General features: G+C 39.2%; 1 pseudogene; it reads left to right on the top strand.

The window, feature by feature from the left end:
* The first annotated feature begins 514 nt into the window (after positions 1-514).
* On the top strand, positions 515-674 carry LOC115660095 (annotated as a pseudogene).
* The last annotated feature ends 17545 nt before the right edge of the window (positions 675-18219 follow it).

Genomic DNA, 18219 nt, shown 5'->3' with positions numbered 1-18219 from the left:
TCACACCCCCCAGCCCTCTTCCCTGACTCCTGAACCCCCCACACCCAGCCTTCTGCCCTGCACCCCCCACATGCCCCAGCCCTCTGCCTTGACCCCTGACCCCCCCACACATCCAGCCTTTCTGTCCTGAATGCCTCCACACACACCCAGCCCTCTGCCCTGACCCCTGAAACCACCCCCCAGGTCTGGGGTCTCCAACACAGGCCCCGCTCAGCCCACTGCTGGCCTAGGTGGACAGAACTCCAGGCTGGCAGCGAGCTGAGCAGCCTGGCGGTGTAAGATCAGCATTTTAATTTAATTTTAAATGAAGCTTCTTAAACATTTTGAAAACCTTGTTTACTTTACATACAACAATAGTTTAGTTATATAATATAGACTTATAGAAAGAGACCTTCTAAAAATGTTAAAATGTATTACCGGCACGCGAAACCTTAAATTAAAGTGAATAAATGAAGACTTGGCACACCGCTTTAGAAAAGTTGATGACTCTTGTCCTATACTATACTCCTGTCCTATCGCTTCTCGGCTCTCTGTGAGCTAAGATCAAGTGCAGTATCTGTTCTTATCAGTTTTTTTTGGGAGGGATAGCTCAGTGGTTTGAGCATTGGCCTGCTAAACCTAGGGTTGTGAGTTCAATCCTTGAGGGCAACATTTAGGGAACTGGGGTAAAAATCTTTCTGGGGATTGGTCCTGCTTTGAGCAGGGGGTTGGACTAGATGATCTCCTGAGGTCCCTTTCAGCCTTGATATTCTATGATTCTATACCATAGTGTTCTTTAGTGTTATTTACTGTTAAACAGATATCACATTCACTTGCAGATGTAGATGCATTTCAGTGGTGATTAAAGTGGTTATATGTATGTTAACATGAATCTGAGCTTCTTTGGAGTGAAAGGTGGTATATACATATAATATAATATTAATTAAGATTTACCTTATCTGAGTTGACAGCTGTTAGTAAGAAGTACTAAGTGCAAATGTCTTATTCAGTGGTTAAAGAAACAGATTGTGCAATTTATATAAAACCCCTTGCCTGGGAAACCAACATTTTCATCACGCTAACACTTGAGTCTAAAGACAGATATTCCAGGAAATGTTTTTTTCATTCCATTTCATTTCCAGAGTTCCGTGACAATTGCATTTTGGTTTGACTTTGGGTGAGATGCAAAAGGCCCATTCTTATAGACTGGAGTACTGAGGCATAAAAAAAGGAACATTGTAGCTGACATTGATGGAGATTTCTGCAGCACATCTTGACAGTGTGAGAATAGATGCAAGCTGGAGAGTCTATAAAAGTCTTGCAAGTCTCAGCATTTATTTTAAAAGTTCAAGATCACTATTCAGACACACACACAAACCCAATTTCTGAACTGTCATGTTGCACCTGTCTGCAAGTTTTAAAGAACTGCTCCCCTGCCAAAAATCTTAGGGACTCCTCTGCCCTATTCAGCCTTCCTGTACTCTACACATTAAACACGTAGTTAGAATGAAATCCCATTGACTTCAATAGGGCCAGGATTTCACTTTTAAAATGTGAAGAAACCCCAATCTGTTGAAACACAAAGCTTTTCTCTGTAGGGAACGGCAGTACAGGACTGTCATTTGTATTTTTAGTGGATATCAGCATTTAGTGGAACTTGTAGAAAACGATGCTCTTTAAATAATATTTGTTCAAAAAAATAACTGAGTCAGCAGCAGATATGCCAAAGGTAAAATTGAGAAAGATAATGGGCCCAATCATGCAATGACAAAAAAATATGGGATCAAGCCAATGTTTTACAGCTAGGGCCTGATCCTGCAAGTTGTTCCAGGTGGACAGATCCCTGCATGCATACAGAGTCCATAGACTTCACTGGGAATTCATAATGAGCACACGGGTCCTCTTACCTGGAACAACTTGCAGGAATGGTGCCTTTATCAAGACAATTGGCATTTCCAAAAACTACTTATTCAAACTTCAGCTCAACAAGAACTCAAACCAACTCAGTTTACTTCCAGCTGCTCATAAGTCTCTTGCTCATAATGATTGTTTCCTTTCTGGTGCATATTTTGTATAGGAGCACTGGGATTTTATAAAATAGAGCCAATTCCTAATTCAATCCTTACACATGTAAAAGGCTCATTGAAGACAATTGTATAAAGATTGCAGGATTGGCCCCACAGATAATATACTTTTGTTATTCATATATATGGGATTTTATATTTCTTCACACGATCCAGGTTATTTGGGGTTCATTCCCATGTTTAGAGATGGTCCCTATCCCAAGTTTGTACTGGGACATTTAAGTTTGCAATGAATGAGTGCACGTAGGCCCACAGCTGCACAGGGACATAAGGGGCCCCTACAGCCCGGCACAGGATATCCGTGTTACCAGTCACCATCCACAAGGCTGTTTGTGCACATGCAGAGGAGGGTGACTGAGAGTGGGCAGGCCGGAGTGGGGAGCGCTCAGAGCTTTGATTCCATTGCCCCCAATGCATAGAGTAGCGGCTCAGCTAGTACAGAGGAAGAAGTAACCTCACCAGATAAAAAGGCGACACAGCTTTGGCCAAAGAGCTTTCACCAAAGAGCTACATAAAACTTGGCCTGTTAGGAAAATTATACAACAGCTAATAATCAGTTCCCTTTAGCATAAATGAGAACCAGAAATGGCCCTTGTTGTCATTGTGAATAATCATAGGTTTGATGCACTTTGCTGGGAACTTAAAGCACAGCCAACCAAGAAAAGCAACAGCAATGATACAAGAGCTTTCTTACCTCCAAAGAACAAGTATATACGGACCAGTATGACCTCTCAGTGGTCCAGAGTGTAAGCCCCCATAGCTTATCAGTAATATACATGCTACTTTTCCCCTTCCTGTCCTTTTGCGTAGATGTTTATGTCTGTGTATGGATGAAACAACTGCCAGGTTAGACTTCTGATAAGAGTTTTATGGGACTTCGATCCTGAGGCCTGTCATTAGGAAATAAGGGATTTTGAGCCCGCAATGAAACTGATAATAGAGTGTAAGAGTGTAAGTTTACTTGTCAAGTCTTCAGTATGACAAACAAGGGCCTTGGAAAGCTGGATCCTCAAAACATAATAAACTAGCCATGCCTGCTGTTACTAAATGCCAGGCAAATACAGATGTGAGACTAATATGCTGCGTGTGTTATTAAGCATCTTGAGGCACATAATAAAACAGGTTTAAATCTTAAGTGGTTTATTCTTTTAAACCCCAAAACCAAGGCTTTGCTATCATTCAGAAACAGATTAAGAAAGAAAGTGTTAGATCATATAGCGTTAGCATGAATAATAGAAAAACACAGTTGTCATAATAATCCCCTGAGGGCTTCCCAAGAGAGCTGCAGCTAAAACAGCAAAAATCAAAGCAAAGTGTAGCTTCTACTGGAATCTTGCTGTTTGCCCAAAAGCCCTCATCACCACCACCCCTTTGCATTTTTCTGTCACACAGGTTCTTTCTCTTCCACCCTCACCCTTCACTTGCTACATGTCTCCCTTGTCTATCAGTTGCATCAAGCCTGCCTAATATACAAGCATATTCAGAGGCTCCTGACTATGTCAGGCAGCCATCCGAGGTTGCACTTTCAAGATTTGTTTTTCCCTGCCAACATTTCAAGGCTGACACAGATCAGGCTTCCTGGATGGGAAAATGGGGAAAGCAGAATGTCTGAGGTCAAATTGCCCCCTTGTGGCAGCAAGTATCACTAATGCACTAATACAGTTATTTCTCCTTTAGGATCACTGCTGTGCACTGGAAGTGATGGATTTGACTCATCACCAACTCTATGGACCCATCTTCAGTGGGCGAAGCTTGCAAAGGCATATGTGAAAAGGAGAAAAAATGTAAATAAGCAGTCTGTGCTTACAATGGAACATGTCATTGTATCCGAAAACTGTCTCCCCAAAAGGTAGCATCATGCATTTTCTTGCTTCTCTGTCAGAAGCAGCTGCCAGCTATAGCCTGAGCTTCCCCATCTCCTCTCCTCCCTCAACAGCTATATACAAAAATTCATGGCTTGAACAATGCTGATTTGTCTTTATCAAGTACATCAGCATATCAAAGAAAAATGCAGCCTGTATAAACTAGCAGACCCATAGGATTTGAATGTGATTTTTTTAAATATCTGTTTGTAGCTGTGCTTCATGTTTTTCTCTCATTCAGAATGGACAGAAACTTTGCTTTATTTGAACATATGGCATTGAACTTGTGATACTAGGCTAGATTCTCAACTGGGCAAATCAGCATAGCTCCACTAGCTTCAATGAAACTATACTGATTTACACTAGCTGAGGATCTGGACATCATTTTGACTCATCGGCCTATAAACAACAGCACAAACTAGTTGACTAGCCTCAGTCACTCTAGACTCCAAGGCCCAGATCCTCAATGGTATTTAGATGCCCATTGAAATCAGTCGGAGTTTGGTGCCTTGATAGCTTGAGGATCTGGGCCAAAATGCCATTTGGGATCACACATGGAACAGACTGATTGGTGATCATAGTTAAAATAGGGAGAAAATAATGAAAGAAAGTGAAACCGTGGCCCCAGTGAAATCAATTAAAAAACTCCCCTGGACTTCAGAGGGGTCAGAATTTCACCCATCAGTGTTTAAAAGGATCTAGGAATACTCAGCCCTCACCCCTTGGTTTAAAACTAAATAAATACTAGTGTTTTCTGTTTTGTATATTTATGAACTAAGCATTTTGTTGCAGTTTGTGAAGGAATAACAAGGATTCAATATTCCTTCCTCATGAGAAATCTCACTAAGTGAAATCTACCCACAAAGCTTAAAACAGCACAATACTGCCTACTACACCTCTGTTTACAGTCTCCGTTATTAAGCTGAATTGTTTGCCTCTGTGCTTTTAAATGAAGGATGACCTTGGTTATGCTTTGCCAGTCACAGAGAACAAAATCTGTATCACTGAGTCCAGACAATGTTTACTTGAGATTACAGAAAACAACAAATATAGACTCCCCATGAGTGGGGAGATAACATGGCAACTTTTCTTCTGTAGCATTCTCTATCTGAACAGACATTCAAAATGGTAGCTGCTTCACAATTGCCCTTATAGCAATCACAAAGACACTTTTACATTTAAAGATGCAGTACAAAGAAAACAGAATGGTGAAAAGGAAGTACCAAGCAGGCTGGGCTTGCAAATCCTGTTTGTGAAGTTCTAGTACAATGGTTTCCAACCTTTTTTCATTTGCGGACCCCTAAAATATTTCAAATAGAGGTGTGGATCCCTTTGGAAATTTTAGACATAGTCTAACACACAGTCTGCAAACCACAAGTTGAAAACCACTGTTCTAGTATATTCAGCACCATCCTGCACAACATGGAGCATTTTGATGCGAAAGCTGCAAATCCAGGTAGCAGTAACTATACCATAAAGGTATATTAGTGGACTTGACAGAAGGCAAGAAACAGAATAGACCTTAAATGGAGAATAACTTTCTAAAATGTGTAGAAAAATAAATGTAGATAAATAAATGCAATGAACAAAGGTTTTTGTACTGCAAAACCCAGTAATGAGCAGATTCTCAGATCCCTTTCTCATACTGAGTAGCACTTATGCCTTCAAGAAGCCCCAGTAGGGTGACCAGATGTTATAGGGACAGTCCTGATTTCGGGGTCTTTTTCTTATATAGACTCCTATTAACCCCCCACCCCTACCCCTCGTCCCGATATTTCACACTTGCTATCTGGTCACCCCAAGCCCCAATGAAATCAACAGTTCAATGAAATTATGATTAGGCACCTTGAAAGAGCCATGGGGGAAACTTGCTCAGCATATGCCCACACTATATTTGGAACATGCCAACAGAGCTTGTTTTGTGACCTATGAAGGGACCTATGCAGGGATGAGAGGTCCTTGATTTAGGGCTTCCCATTTTTAGAGCAGTCCAGAATTACATACGGGATTTTTTATTGCCTGGGAAGATGAGGAGACTTCTGAATGTGTGGTAGGGCCACCAAGGATAACCTCATAATGCACTCCCTAAAAAATAAATTCAAACAAAAATCACCTATGTAAACTAGACTCTTTGAACCTCTGTCCCTATGTAGATCTATTTTTTCATATCATCTTCTTAAGCACTATGTGAGTACATAATATAATTTAGAAGGGCTTTCATGCTGATATGGCTGTCATCTCCAAAGAAGTTAATATTTGTTCTGTGGATCAACAAGCACTACAGCTGAAATTAAAGGTGTCTTTTTCATCTAAAAAAATCCCTTTTAAGCCTCATTGACTTAGAGCCCAATACACACTTTGGGGTTTGGAGCAAAACCAGGTGGTGGAGCCATAGAGTCTGACCAGAGAAAAGTCACTTATTAGAGCTTTTTTATCCTATTTTATTCTCACAGTAAATTGCTATCTCATATGTTTTTAATAAAAGTGTGCTTTCCTGAATATCCATTTACTGATTCCAAAGAATCCTAATATAGAGACCCATATTATAGAAAATAGGACATATTCATTAGGGTATCAATCTTCAAAGAAAGAAGGATTAAAATTAAATAAATTTATTTTAAGAATCACAGATAGAAAAGGAAACAGATGTATAATTATACAGATTTATTCACTGGACACTTATAAGGCATAGTTTACAAGTATATACCAATGGAAAATATATTACAGGTAAATTGCATAATTGGGACACAAAGAATGTAATTCAATATAACAAAACTGATCTACCAGGCATAAATAACAATTGGTGTGTGATTTGGACACGTGGGCCTCACATGCAGCATGACTATAGCAAGCAAAAATACATCGGTAGGAAGATATTGGCCATTTTTATACTGTTTCGTTCTAGTAAATATTTCTTCCCAGAGAATGACATTTTGAGCATCTGTATTTGAACTCAGAATTCACTGAAACCCTCCAGATCCCTCTTTAAACAAACAGCAAATAAAAATTTTTTTTTCCATTTCCCCAAAGCAGTAGGTTTTGAAGAGAGTTCCAAGTGCAGGACTGCTTTTCTAATTTGATTAAAAATGAGCATAGGTCAGCCTTGACTTTATGAGACCTTAGATTAAAAGATTTAAAAGAAAATTCCAAAAAAATTTTATAAGGTCAAATGAAAATTATGTTTCTAAAAGTCCCCAAGAATTTGCTGTCGGGAGTCAAATCTGTGTAAATATTTCTGGGAGAGCATTCTGTCTTCATATAAACTTGGAATCTGTGCCCCGTACTGTGACCAGCTGTTAAAGGCAAGAAACAAGAAACTGGTATTTTTATTTACCATACTATTATTGTTGTTATTTTGTGGTAGTTGCCTCAATCAGCCTTAAGGTCCCCTTGCACTATGCACTGTACAAACACATAGGTATTTATGGTCCTTGCCCTTAGGGACTTATTGTTTAGAAATATTGTCGAGGAGACAACTATTTGGAAACACATTTTATATCGGTGGGAGGAAACGCAGAGCAAATTAGTGTAGCTCTGCATTGTAACTCATGAGGAGACTGAGCTTCCCAGAACCAAATGAAGCAAAGAAAAGAAGAAACAGCACTGGCAAACAACAGCACGGCCAAGAGTTATAGATAAAATGGAACTTTCTGTGGATAAAAGCATTTAGCTAGGTTAAATATTATAAATGCTAGCAGTCTTATAATTCAGGGTTGAAGGGTTCAACCCAGCAAGGTGCTGAGCAGTCTGGCACCAGTCCTGCACAGCACTTAAGCATGTGCTTAACTTTATGGGAGTGATTAGTCCCTCTGAAGTCAAGTTCTATGTGTAGGTTCATAGGATTGGAAAGCTCCAGTGATTTTAAAGTGCATGACCAGGGATTATGGATCAAGCCATAAATTGGCTAAGATCAGATATAACATTTTTCAGCCCTTAATATTGTACAGCTAACCCAATACATTAGGGGAAGTTGCTATGGTTTTATTTTATACTACTACTTTCCCCTCAAGTTTTTGTCTGAATGAACTATTTGCTATTCCAGCATGGCAGTTTCTCTTTTCTCTCAAAAGCAGCCAGGCACCTTAACAGTTAGATGTTGTTTATGAATGTTTCTTATGGCATTTTCTTTTATTTTTATTGAGCAATTTTTCCAACATGAAATGAGACATTTATTGTTCACATACAGTGGGTAATGAACCTGCAAAAGCCAAAGCAGGCTTTATAAAACATGTGACTCTCCTCAATGAACAGAATGACAGACAATGATGGACATTTATAAATCATTCACGAGCATTCCTCATAATTCCTGAAGTTTCATTAATTCATTTACAAAGGACTGAATTTACAACTCATCAAAAAGGTTTCTGATTGCAAGTCCCAGAGCCCTCAACCTATAGAATAGATACAACAGGGCAAGGTGCCTCATCTATGTTCCCCAGCCTGAGCTGTAAGGACCACCTATCCCCCATGGACTAGTCATATAGAATTTAATATGTAGGTGATTTAGAATTCTAGCCCTTCCATACAATTCTAAAGCATGGCTCAAAAATGTGTATGAAAGATACGGTTCTCTATTATGCATAAGTTTTTAGAGTTACTTATAAATTAAAATTATGAAATTATTTAAGCTGTCAAATGTTTTTATAGCGCTATTAGGCTGATCCTACTACATTTTTACAGAGCTTTTCCACTAGAGCTAGATCCGTAAGGGCTGCTCCAGTAGTCCATGGAGCAGCAGAGAGTACAGTGTGGAGTACGCTCATTATGCCCTCCCAACAGTGTTCCTGTGAGGCAAGGTTTCCACACAGTGTAATTCCATCAGCAGCCACGCTGTCTAGAACCTGCATGCTTGCTGCGGTACCATCATAAAGGAAAATTGGGCATGGCCAAGCACAGGACAAGGTCACAACCAAGTAACACTCCCTTAAGGATGATTTAATGGATACTAATGAGATGTTCAGCAGCCATATTTTTTGTAATTCCCTAATCCTGATCCAAACCAGGAGCAGGGGTTGAGTCCAGGATGTGGAGCAATATCAACAGGATAGGAGGTCCTGGACTGGTATGAACACTGCATTCTGTTCAGCATCTGCTTCTGCTGCTCATTACACTCTATTCCTCACCTTCTTGCATGGCCCTACTCAACTGATGCTCTGCCTTTGACTTCTTAGTTGTGGCTTCCAACATGGTGCAAATTAAAACCATATATAATGTGGACAACTAGTTCACCACCCAGAACTGGAAGTAGAACACAAGCTCTTATTTCACAGTCATATTAGCCAAAACATTCGGCCTGATCCAGAATCAATTGAAAGGTTTTATCTTTTGAAACACAAACATAATCCAGGCGCAATTCTCACAAGAAGGCATTTTGACTAGTGATGGCCTTGGACAGCTAAATTAAGACTGAACTCCTGACCTAGATTTCCAGTTGAATCCCCTAACCATAGCTGCCCAAGAATCTTCTTAAAGGAAGGTCTCAGCTATGGAGGAAGTTCTTTGGGAAAGATAATACAGACCTGAAGATTCTTGGCAGGGCCAGTGGATGATGTAGGCTTTCTCTTCTACATGTATTGAACTTTACTAACCAGCAATGCCTCTGGAGTATCTCTGTCTAAGGTTGCCCTTCCTGGAATAGTATATAAATACTAGTGAAACTGGGTATTTGAAAATAAAATAAAACACTAATTTCTCTAATGAGCCAGTTATAAAAAGGTATCAAACAAATCATAAAAGATTTTAAACAGATTTTCTTGTGGCAACATAAAATACATCAAAACTTGGCTTCTCTTTGTTGCTAACACTGAATTAAAAAACAAAAATCTTCAGTATGTGGCCTTAAACTATCTGTGATAATCCTTATAAAACAATCACACATAACAATCTCTGCTTCCTGGTGCACAAACAATAAACTACATTAATCTTTGCAAACTGCTCTAAATCTGCCTGTTCATGTAATCAGAGAACTTATCACGTAGCAAAGCTGGCACAGCAATTTACTATAACTTAACATGTAACAAATTATTTCTGCAATATGCACAAACAAGAACAAAAGAGCCCTTTCTGGATTTATGGTTACTGTAGCAAGACACAACAGTTTAGCTACAGTGTAACTCAGGATGAATGGTTCCTCCTAGATAATTTATAAAACAGGCTCTTTGGCATTTCCAAGACTACTGGGCAAATTTCTGAAGTACTGTCAAATCTATGAACTAAGTCACAAGATTAATTGCTATATTTATTATAGTTAGTTCTAAACTGGAGTAAAAATGTATATTTCCTGGTTGTTGCAGAGGATACAAAAATTAGTAATGGTTTTCAGTGAACTTTAAATACTGAACCTGGGTAAGTACCCAGTGTTTGGATGCTTATTAGGGACATGTTCCATGACTCCAAAAGTTTGAGATGAAGCTAAAAAATGGCTATTTGCTAAAGTAACTGATTTAAACTTTCATCTTTTTACTCAAAATATGTGCTTACAGTAAGCTATAGCCTAATACCTTTGACAGATTGATTGGCAGCTTATTCCACAAGTACCACTATTGAATTCAGTGAAGCTAACCATAACATAAGGTTCTACTCAACATCAGTAGGTAGGTGTATATGTATTCTGACGCTGTGTATTTGTGACACAGAAGTCCATTGGTGCCAACTGGAAAAGGGTTCACTGTTCTTTAAAAGCAATTTCTGCCTAAGACCTGACAAACCCAATATCCATAACACAGCACTTCCATGCCATTTATCCATAAAAAGTAACATATGTGGTCACTACTGAAAGCTTAAAATTTATCAATACTCAAAATGATTGTGAGATGCCTATATGGATAATATTTTTTTTAAAGTAACTATATTGAAAATTATGCCCGATGCTCTTGGAGTGAAAGTTAGTCAGCAGGGAATCGAGTCTTGGTGATGGCCCATAAGTAGAAGGAAGATATTACCCTTCCTTGGTTAGCCAGTGATGTAATGCAAGGTTCAATTGTCTATCATTGTCCCATCACAGAACAATTAACCGAAAAACCATCAGAGACAACTTTGAACAATCAAAACCACATGAAGGTAAAAACTGAACATTGTAACAGACACAGGATCGCCTTGTCTGTGGGAAAAGCCTCCCACAAAAGACTGATTCAGTATATCACAGGGTGGAAAAAGATACTCTGCATCCATTCACTGAGGAAACTTCTTGTTGAATGAAAGTGTTTCATGAAAAATTGAATTCTAGTCCTGGGGAGCCAGTTATCACTGCAGCAGACTGAACTTGGGGGAATAGGGGCAAGGAGACATCTACTTTAATAAATAGGAAAGGTAACTATTAATACATGTAGGCCCTACTTTGCATTTTATTATTTTGCTTTGTGTTGCAACTAGTTATTTCTATCACTCTCTCTTGTTTATAGTGGAATCTCTATTCTTGCTTAAATAAACCTTCATGTGTTTCAGTATGAGTCCTCACAAGTGCTCTGTGTTTTCCAGGAGTGGTAGTTTAAGGCAAAACTGGTAAAGGATGGGTACACTGCTCCCAAAGGAGCAGAAGATCTGCGATTTCTGTAAGTAGCCATTGTCAGGGGCTAGATATCACAGGGGCATGCTTCAAAGGAGCTCAGGGGCTGGGTGCACCTATTTTTAACCTGCAAGGCAAACACAGGTCTGGCATAGCCCAGAGGATAGCTCTTGAATGGCTGAAAGGCTAGTGGTGTCTGGGAGCTGACAGCCAGCCACCACAGGCAAGACTCCCCCTGGCTAGAGGCAGTGGGTAACAAGGTGACTCACGGTCCTGGGGACCCAAGAACTGTCACAGAACCTTCAAGTTATACCTGCTTATTATGGGCCAGATAAGTGTCTTCACAGAGTAAAATTTCAGAGTAGCAGCTATATTTAGTCTGTATCAGCAAAAAGAACAGGAGTACTAGTGACACCTTAGAGACTAACAAATTTATTTCAGCATAAGCTTTCATGGGCTACAGCTCACTTCTTCAGATGCATAGAATGGAATACACAGACAGGAGATATTTATACGTACAGAGAACATGAAAAGGTCGAAGTACGCATACCAACTGGAAGAATCCAATCAATTGAGATGAGCTATCATCAGCAGGAGAAAAAAAATCTTTGAAGTGATCATTGAGATGTCTGCATAAATATCTCCTGTCTGTGTGTTCCATTCTGTGCATCCAAAGAAGTGAGCTGTAGCCCATGAAAGCTTATGCTGAAATAAATTTGTTAGTCTCTAAGGTGCCACAAGTACTCCTGTTCTTTTTACAGAGTAAGATGCAACTCCTTGTGATTGAGGATGCAAAATCTGATCATATACTGATGAAGCCTAGTGTTTACTACTAGAGCTGGTCAGAAAAACTTCAAGGGAACTATTTTCCAACAGACAATGCAATTCTATCAAAACTGAGGTGCTCACAAGATCATGTCAATTTTTCTGGAATTTCATTGGGGGGAGTTCAATAATGTCAAAACATCCTGTTTCAACATTTTTGGTATGAAATGTTAACATTTTTCATTTTGCAATGACTTTTCATTGCAATGTTTTTATTTTGTACTATAGAACATATTATAATATAAAGTAAAAAGTCAAAATCAAAATGAAATGATTTAGTCAAACTGAAACATTTCAATCAATCTGAATTTTTTTTCTAAAAAAAAAATTCCTTTGTGGAGAATTTCTAAATGTTTGAGTTTCCTTCCAAATTGGAATAAAGCCAGATTTTGAAATTTCAAAATCCTTTATGAAACAGAATTTCCATTCTCTGCACAGCTCTATTTACTACCATTAAAACAACAATGCTATTAGAGATATAGAAGAACAACCTGGATTCGAGAGTACCACATTAACAACAAAATTAGCAGCTAAATTCTGAATGCAGAATTCATATTGCTGGCAGTGGTGTAAGAGTTTGGTTTGGGGATGGGCTTTTACATGGATGGCAATTAGAAAAATCATCATTAAACTTGTGAATTTATCAACTTCAATGTGAAAATCACTGAGAGTAAATAACACCCACAAGGTTATTTTAGATTTACTTTTCTGAATATAAATGACATTTTAATCCATATTTGGTTTCTCCAGATGTCTGGAAATCTGAAAAGTCTTAATGGTAATTGGTTTTATTATAGAGTATGCATATATTATTGTCTGTTTAATCTAAAACGTGTTTAGTCCAAACAAAAATGAAGTTTACAAACTAGTTTCCACTAACTAGCTCTGACTATACAGTATGTACTCATGAAATAATTATGATAGCATTCATACAACAGGTGGGGGAACAACACATCCCTCTTGGCTGTAAAACAAAAGTGTATTTGTCGATCTAGACACCTCACATTTTGCAATCAAATGTGTAGCCAGCAAGATAGAGACGCACACTGCATAAGTGTATAAATAATATGTATTTATTATGTAATATTTATGTAGAGGTATAGAGATGTTTCTTTATCAATAATGCATTCATCCCCAACAATATTAGTGTATCTGCTATATGCTTAGATATAGTTGGTATGAGTTTTATGAATATTTATATAGGGGAGTATCTATTGCTAAACAACTTTGTGCACAATTCTGCTACTAGGCATGCACAGAACTCCTCTTTAAACCAATAGGCATTCCAAGCACAGAGTACCTGTGAGCTTATTCCCCATATGCTAAAGAGGAGCTGTGAGAAGGTAGAAAATGGGAATGCTAAAAGGCTGTCTAGTAGGGCAGGCTCTGGCCCCTAATCCACGATACCGAATAATCAATCTTCCAGTTTAGAGGTATAAACATTTTTTTCTGAACTTTTTAACCCTTTTCTAATCATTAATCTGTAAAGATGAAGCTCTTTGCTCTTTAAACAGGCCACTGATGAGAGGTTGGGCTTTTTACAAGATGTACACACACAGGAAGACACACAAACTTCCCTTTACATTACAGCCTGTGACAATTATAATCAGACCAGAGATGTCTTACTGGCAATGCACTTCATGCATCATCATCATCATCTTTTTGAGCTATTACTACCAGTGCTTAGTTCTAGTCTATACTGGGAAGTGTGGTGATCTGCTGAATATTCATACAGATTGAAACTATCTGATCTTGTCAAATCAAGGCATATTTTCTTTATGCTGGATTTGACACGTTCAGTTTGGATTCAGTTACCACTTCTGCTTGGAAAAAAAAAATACTCTCCACAAAGCATCCCCAAACTCTTTACAAAAGTAACCAGTTGATACGTAAACTAGATACATTGATCAGTGGGAGTACAATTTTCAAAAACACGTAAGTGATTTAGGAGCATGTGTCCTGTTTTCAAAAGTGACTTAAGCTTTTAAGAATCTATGAGTAAATTTTTCAAAAGGTGTAAATATATTAGGAGTCTAAGTCCCACTGAATCCAAGTGGAATTTAGGCTTCTTAGTGACTTAGATACTTTTGAAAATTTTAACCAGTTTTCCATGCTAGAATCTGGCAAGGACACTAGGATTAACACTCTTAAACTTGCAAAATGTTGCATGGAATTTTTAATGATCAAAGTGTTTGGAGAAAGAGCTGAATGAGCTATTAATACTGAACGGGGTAGCTAAGGAATTTCATCCTTTTTTCTGTTTGAGAATTACCCACAAAGAACTACTGATGTTTATGAATTATTCATAAGTGTTCAATGAACACTTCATATAAATTGCAGCCTACAGCTTTTTCAAAACTTATTTGCTTTAACTATTAATTGATTGTTTTGTTTAACTGGTCACCTAGGTCATCTGGTATAGTTTCCAGTCCTTGTCTGGATGACTGAAATTTTATATGAGGGTGGCGAAGCACTTCCAGCATGAATAGCAAATCCTCGTATTCACATGTGAATATTGATATACACATGACTGATGGGCATTCCCCAACATTTACACAAATGAAAAACAATTGCACACCTGCTGAGGAAAAGCAGTAAAGGGTTATAAGCAAGGGAAAATCAAAAATCAGTTGAGAATAAGTGGAAATGTTGATGTACTAACAAATTTTCTCTCCTGGCTCTAGTCAGGATGTTGGTATTTAATCTCGTCCAAAATGCAGCACATCACACTGCATTAGGGTGACCAGATGTCCCTATTTTATAGGGACAGTCCCGATGTTTGCGGCTTATTTGTATATGGGCTCCTATTACCCCTCCACCCCCATCCCAATTTTTCACACTTGCTATCTGGTCACCCTACAGTGCATAATGGCCTCTGCACCATGCTAGGGCTTTGATTCAGTATAGATTCAGAGGGAAACACCAGCACCACTTATTGCTCTGGCCTCTTTTATTTTACTGGATCACATCACAGGGTGATATGGCTGCAAATTTAAAACACATGAGATCAAGTCCTGGCCCCCATGGATTTTTGCTATCTAGAGTAAGAATGGTAACTAGTGTGGAAATGGAACTTCCAAACTCCGATGTCTTTGGAAAGAACAGTTGATTCTTTTTATAGTTCACTTATCAGTTGTCCTCCTAACTAAAATGGATTTCCAACAACATGCTACATATTTCCTATATATGAGCCAAGGGAACATGAGATGATTGTCTGATTCATGAATAGGAATATTCAAATATTGCAGTGTTCAAAGCTTTCATAAAAACCATGCTGCGGATAGAGTATTTTTATATTTTAATCTAATCCAATACAATCATAATAATTAGGTGTTATTGGTTAGATTTGTCATTTGCAATTAGAAACCAATAGTAATGCTGTGAACAGTTGCAATGACACACTAAAGCATTTTTTTTTCATTTAATGTACAGTTACTACCATTGTATTGCATTCTATTTATATTTTCCCCAGCTACTGGTAAGATTTTCTAATTGCACTGCTGGGACCCTTATTAAAATTATGATTTTTAATAGTTTCCTCCATTACATTAGATAATCAAACATGATGCTCCACCAACATCCCACTGAATAAGGAAAAGTTATGTACTTGTTCCCATAATGTAAGAACTAGGGGCCACCAAATGAAATTAATGAGCAGCAGGTTTACAACAAATAAAAGGAAGTTCTTCACACAGCACACAGTCAACCTGTGAAACTCCTTGCTGAGGAGGTTGTGAAGGCTAGGATTATAACAGAGTTTAAAAGAAAACTAAAATTCATGGAGGTTATGTCTCTTAATGGCTATTAGCCAAGGATGGGTAAGGAATGGCATCCCTAGCCTCTGTTTGTCAGAGGGTAGAGATGGATGGCAGGAGAGAGATCACCTGATTATTACCTGTTAGATTCACTCCATCTGGGACACCTGACATTGGTCACTGTCAGTAGACAGAATACTGGACTGGATGGACCTTTGGTCTGACCCAGTAGGGCCATTCTTATGTTCTTAACAGTTTAAGTGGAAAATAATCTGTGCATCTTCACTAATCAAGGGACTTTTTACCAAGATGATCTCAATCTCAGTAGACATTATTGCAAATTGCAAAATTTCCAGCAGTTTCTAGGTCAGGTGAATTTGTAAAATACCCAGAGAGAGATTTCAATCTGAAATGAAGTTAGCGCTGATTTTAGAGCTCAAGCCAATGCTTGCCAAAGTCAATGGGAGCCTTTCAGTTGAGTATAATGGGATCAGATCCTACTTATTTGGGCACAGAGGAGCCTTCTTTTGTATTCTGAGCCTAACTAGAGGTGGACAACAAAACTACTGTTGTGGACAACAAGGCTCCTGGTTTACTTTTCATTTGTGCTTAAGTGCAGGATACAAAGATAATGAAGCCCAGCCACTGGGCAAGAGTTTCTGTGACTTGGACAATCCATTTCAATCTCTGCTCACCCCCTATCAGACTCAAGGAAACAAATCACATGACTGATTAAAAACTAAGAACTAGATTGTTGCCTGAACTATGTACATGTGCAGGGACATATGGGGAAGTTACACCATCCCCCATGCATACCTTTACCTATTTTCCCAGATCAGGTGTGTGGGGGGGAGGAATCCATGGACCCTTGAGGTCTGCCCCCAAGGTGCCAACCAGAAAAGCTGACTTGAGTCAGCACAGTGGAAGAGAAGGGATGGGAAGGTAATAATTTGTTGCTGGTATATGTTAGCAAAAATAACTAGCCCTCTGGAGCAATGGGTCCTCCTGCAAGGTGCTCATTGCAGGATCAGTTCCTGCATTTGGTTGTTAATGAAAATGATGCATTTTTTAAAGCTTATATTCACTGATGCTAAAGTCAAGTCACAGTGAAAAAATATGATGGTCCATTAGGAAATGGTACTAAAATTGAAAATATAACTCATTAAAAATACAGAGATTTTCATCTTATTTTGTCCCCCGCTGCCACTCATTCCCAGTCTCATGAAACAGTTTTGTTTCCTTATGTAGTGGTGTGAGATACAAAGAACGCAATGTTCAGTGGATGGCTGCTTCAGCTTGGCATGGGTGATATGTATAGCAGTTGAATGCTAAGTGCCACTGACACACCCCTAATCTGTGAATGACACTGATGCAGCCGGAATCTTGGCAGGTCAGCACTTTCATAGACAGTGTGATGTGCAAGTCTGATCTGTTTGTTCTGTCTAAAATGACAACAGCTCCCCCCTCCCCATTTTTTAATGATTAGTGGTGTGATACAGCATGGCCAGAGGGCAGCGGAAGAGTGATAGATGGGAGATATATAAGCCCCTGGATGATGAGACTCTTATTGTCTGTAGAGGGAGGAGAGGCTGCTACAGTTTAATGAGGACGCCTGAAGTCAATTAAGCCAATTAGAGCACCTGAAGCCAGTCACCTGATAAAACCCCCCTGCTTCAGTCAGACAGTTGGAGAAGCTGAAGTAGAGTGGTTTGGTGCTGGAGTAGAGAGCAGTTTGGAGGGAAGCAGAGGAGAGTTTGGAAAAGTGCTGTGGCAGGCCAGAAGACCAAGACCCTGGGTAAAGGGAAACGCAGCTTGTACAAAGCAGAGGGACTCCACAGATACAAAGGGTTGGGAGAAACTTTGCCCAAGCAGAGAGAGGGCAGGAAGCCCCACAAGATGAAAGGCCGGAAGGGAAAGTAGCCCAGGGGAAGTAATCACTAGTCCAAGGGGTTTGCTGCTATCCCTAGGGCCCCTGGGCTGGGACCCAGAGTAGAAGGTGGGTCGGGTCCCTTCCTCTCCCTTCCCCTTCTCTGGGATACTAGTGGGACAGTTAATACCCCAGATCAGGGGCAAGAAATGGCATCCTGAACACCCCCCAAGAAGAGAAAGCACAGGACCCATCACAGTAGTGCTGGCAATTTGCCAGAGTGGTTATCCATGAATCAGCCATGAATTAATATCACTTTCCCCTCTCTTACTTTTCTGATTCA

This window comes from Gopherus evgoodei, chromosome 11 (assembly GCF_007399415.2).
Source record: "Gopherus evgoodei ecotype Sinaloan lineage chromosome 11, rGopEvg1_v1.p, whole genome shotgun sequence".
Taxonomy (NCBI): Eukaryota; Metazoa; Chordata; order Testudines; family Testudinidae; genus Gopherus; species Gopherus evgoodei.
This window is presented reverse-complemented; position numbering and strand designations above follow the sequence as displayed.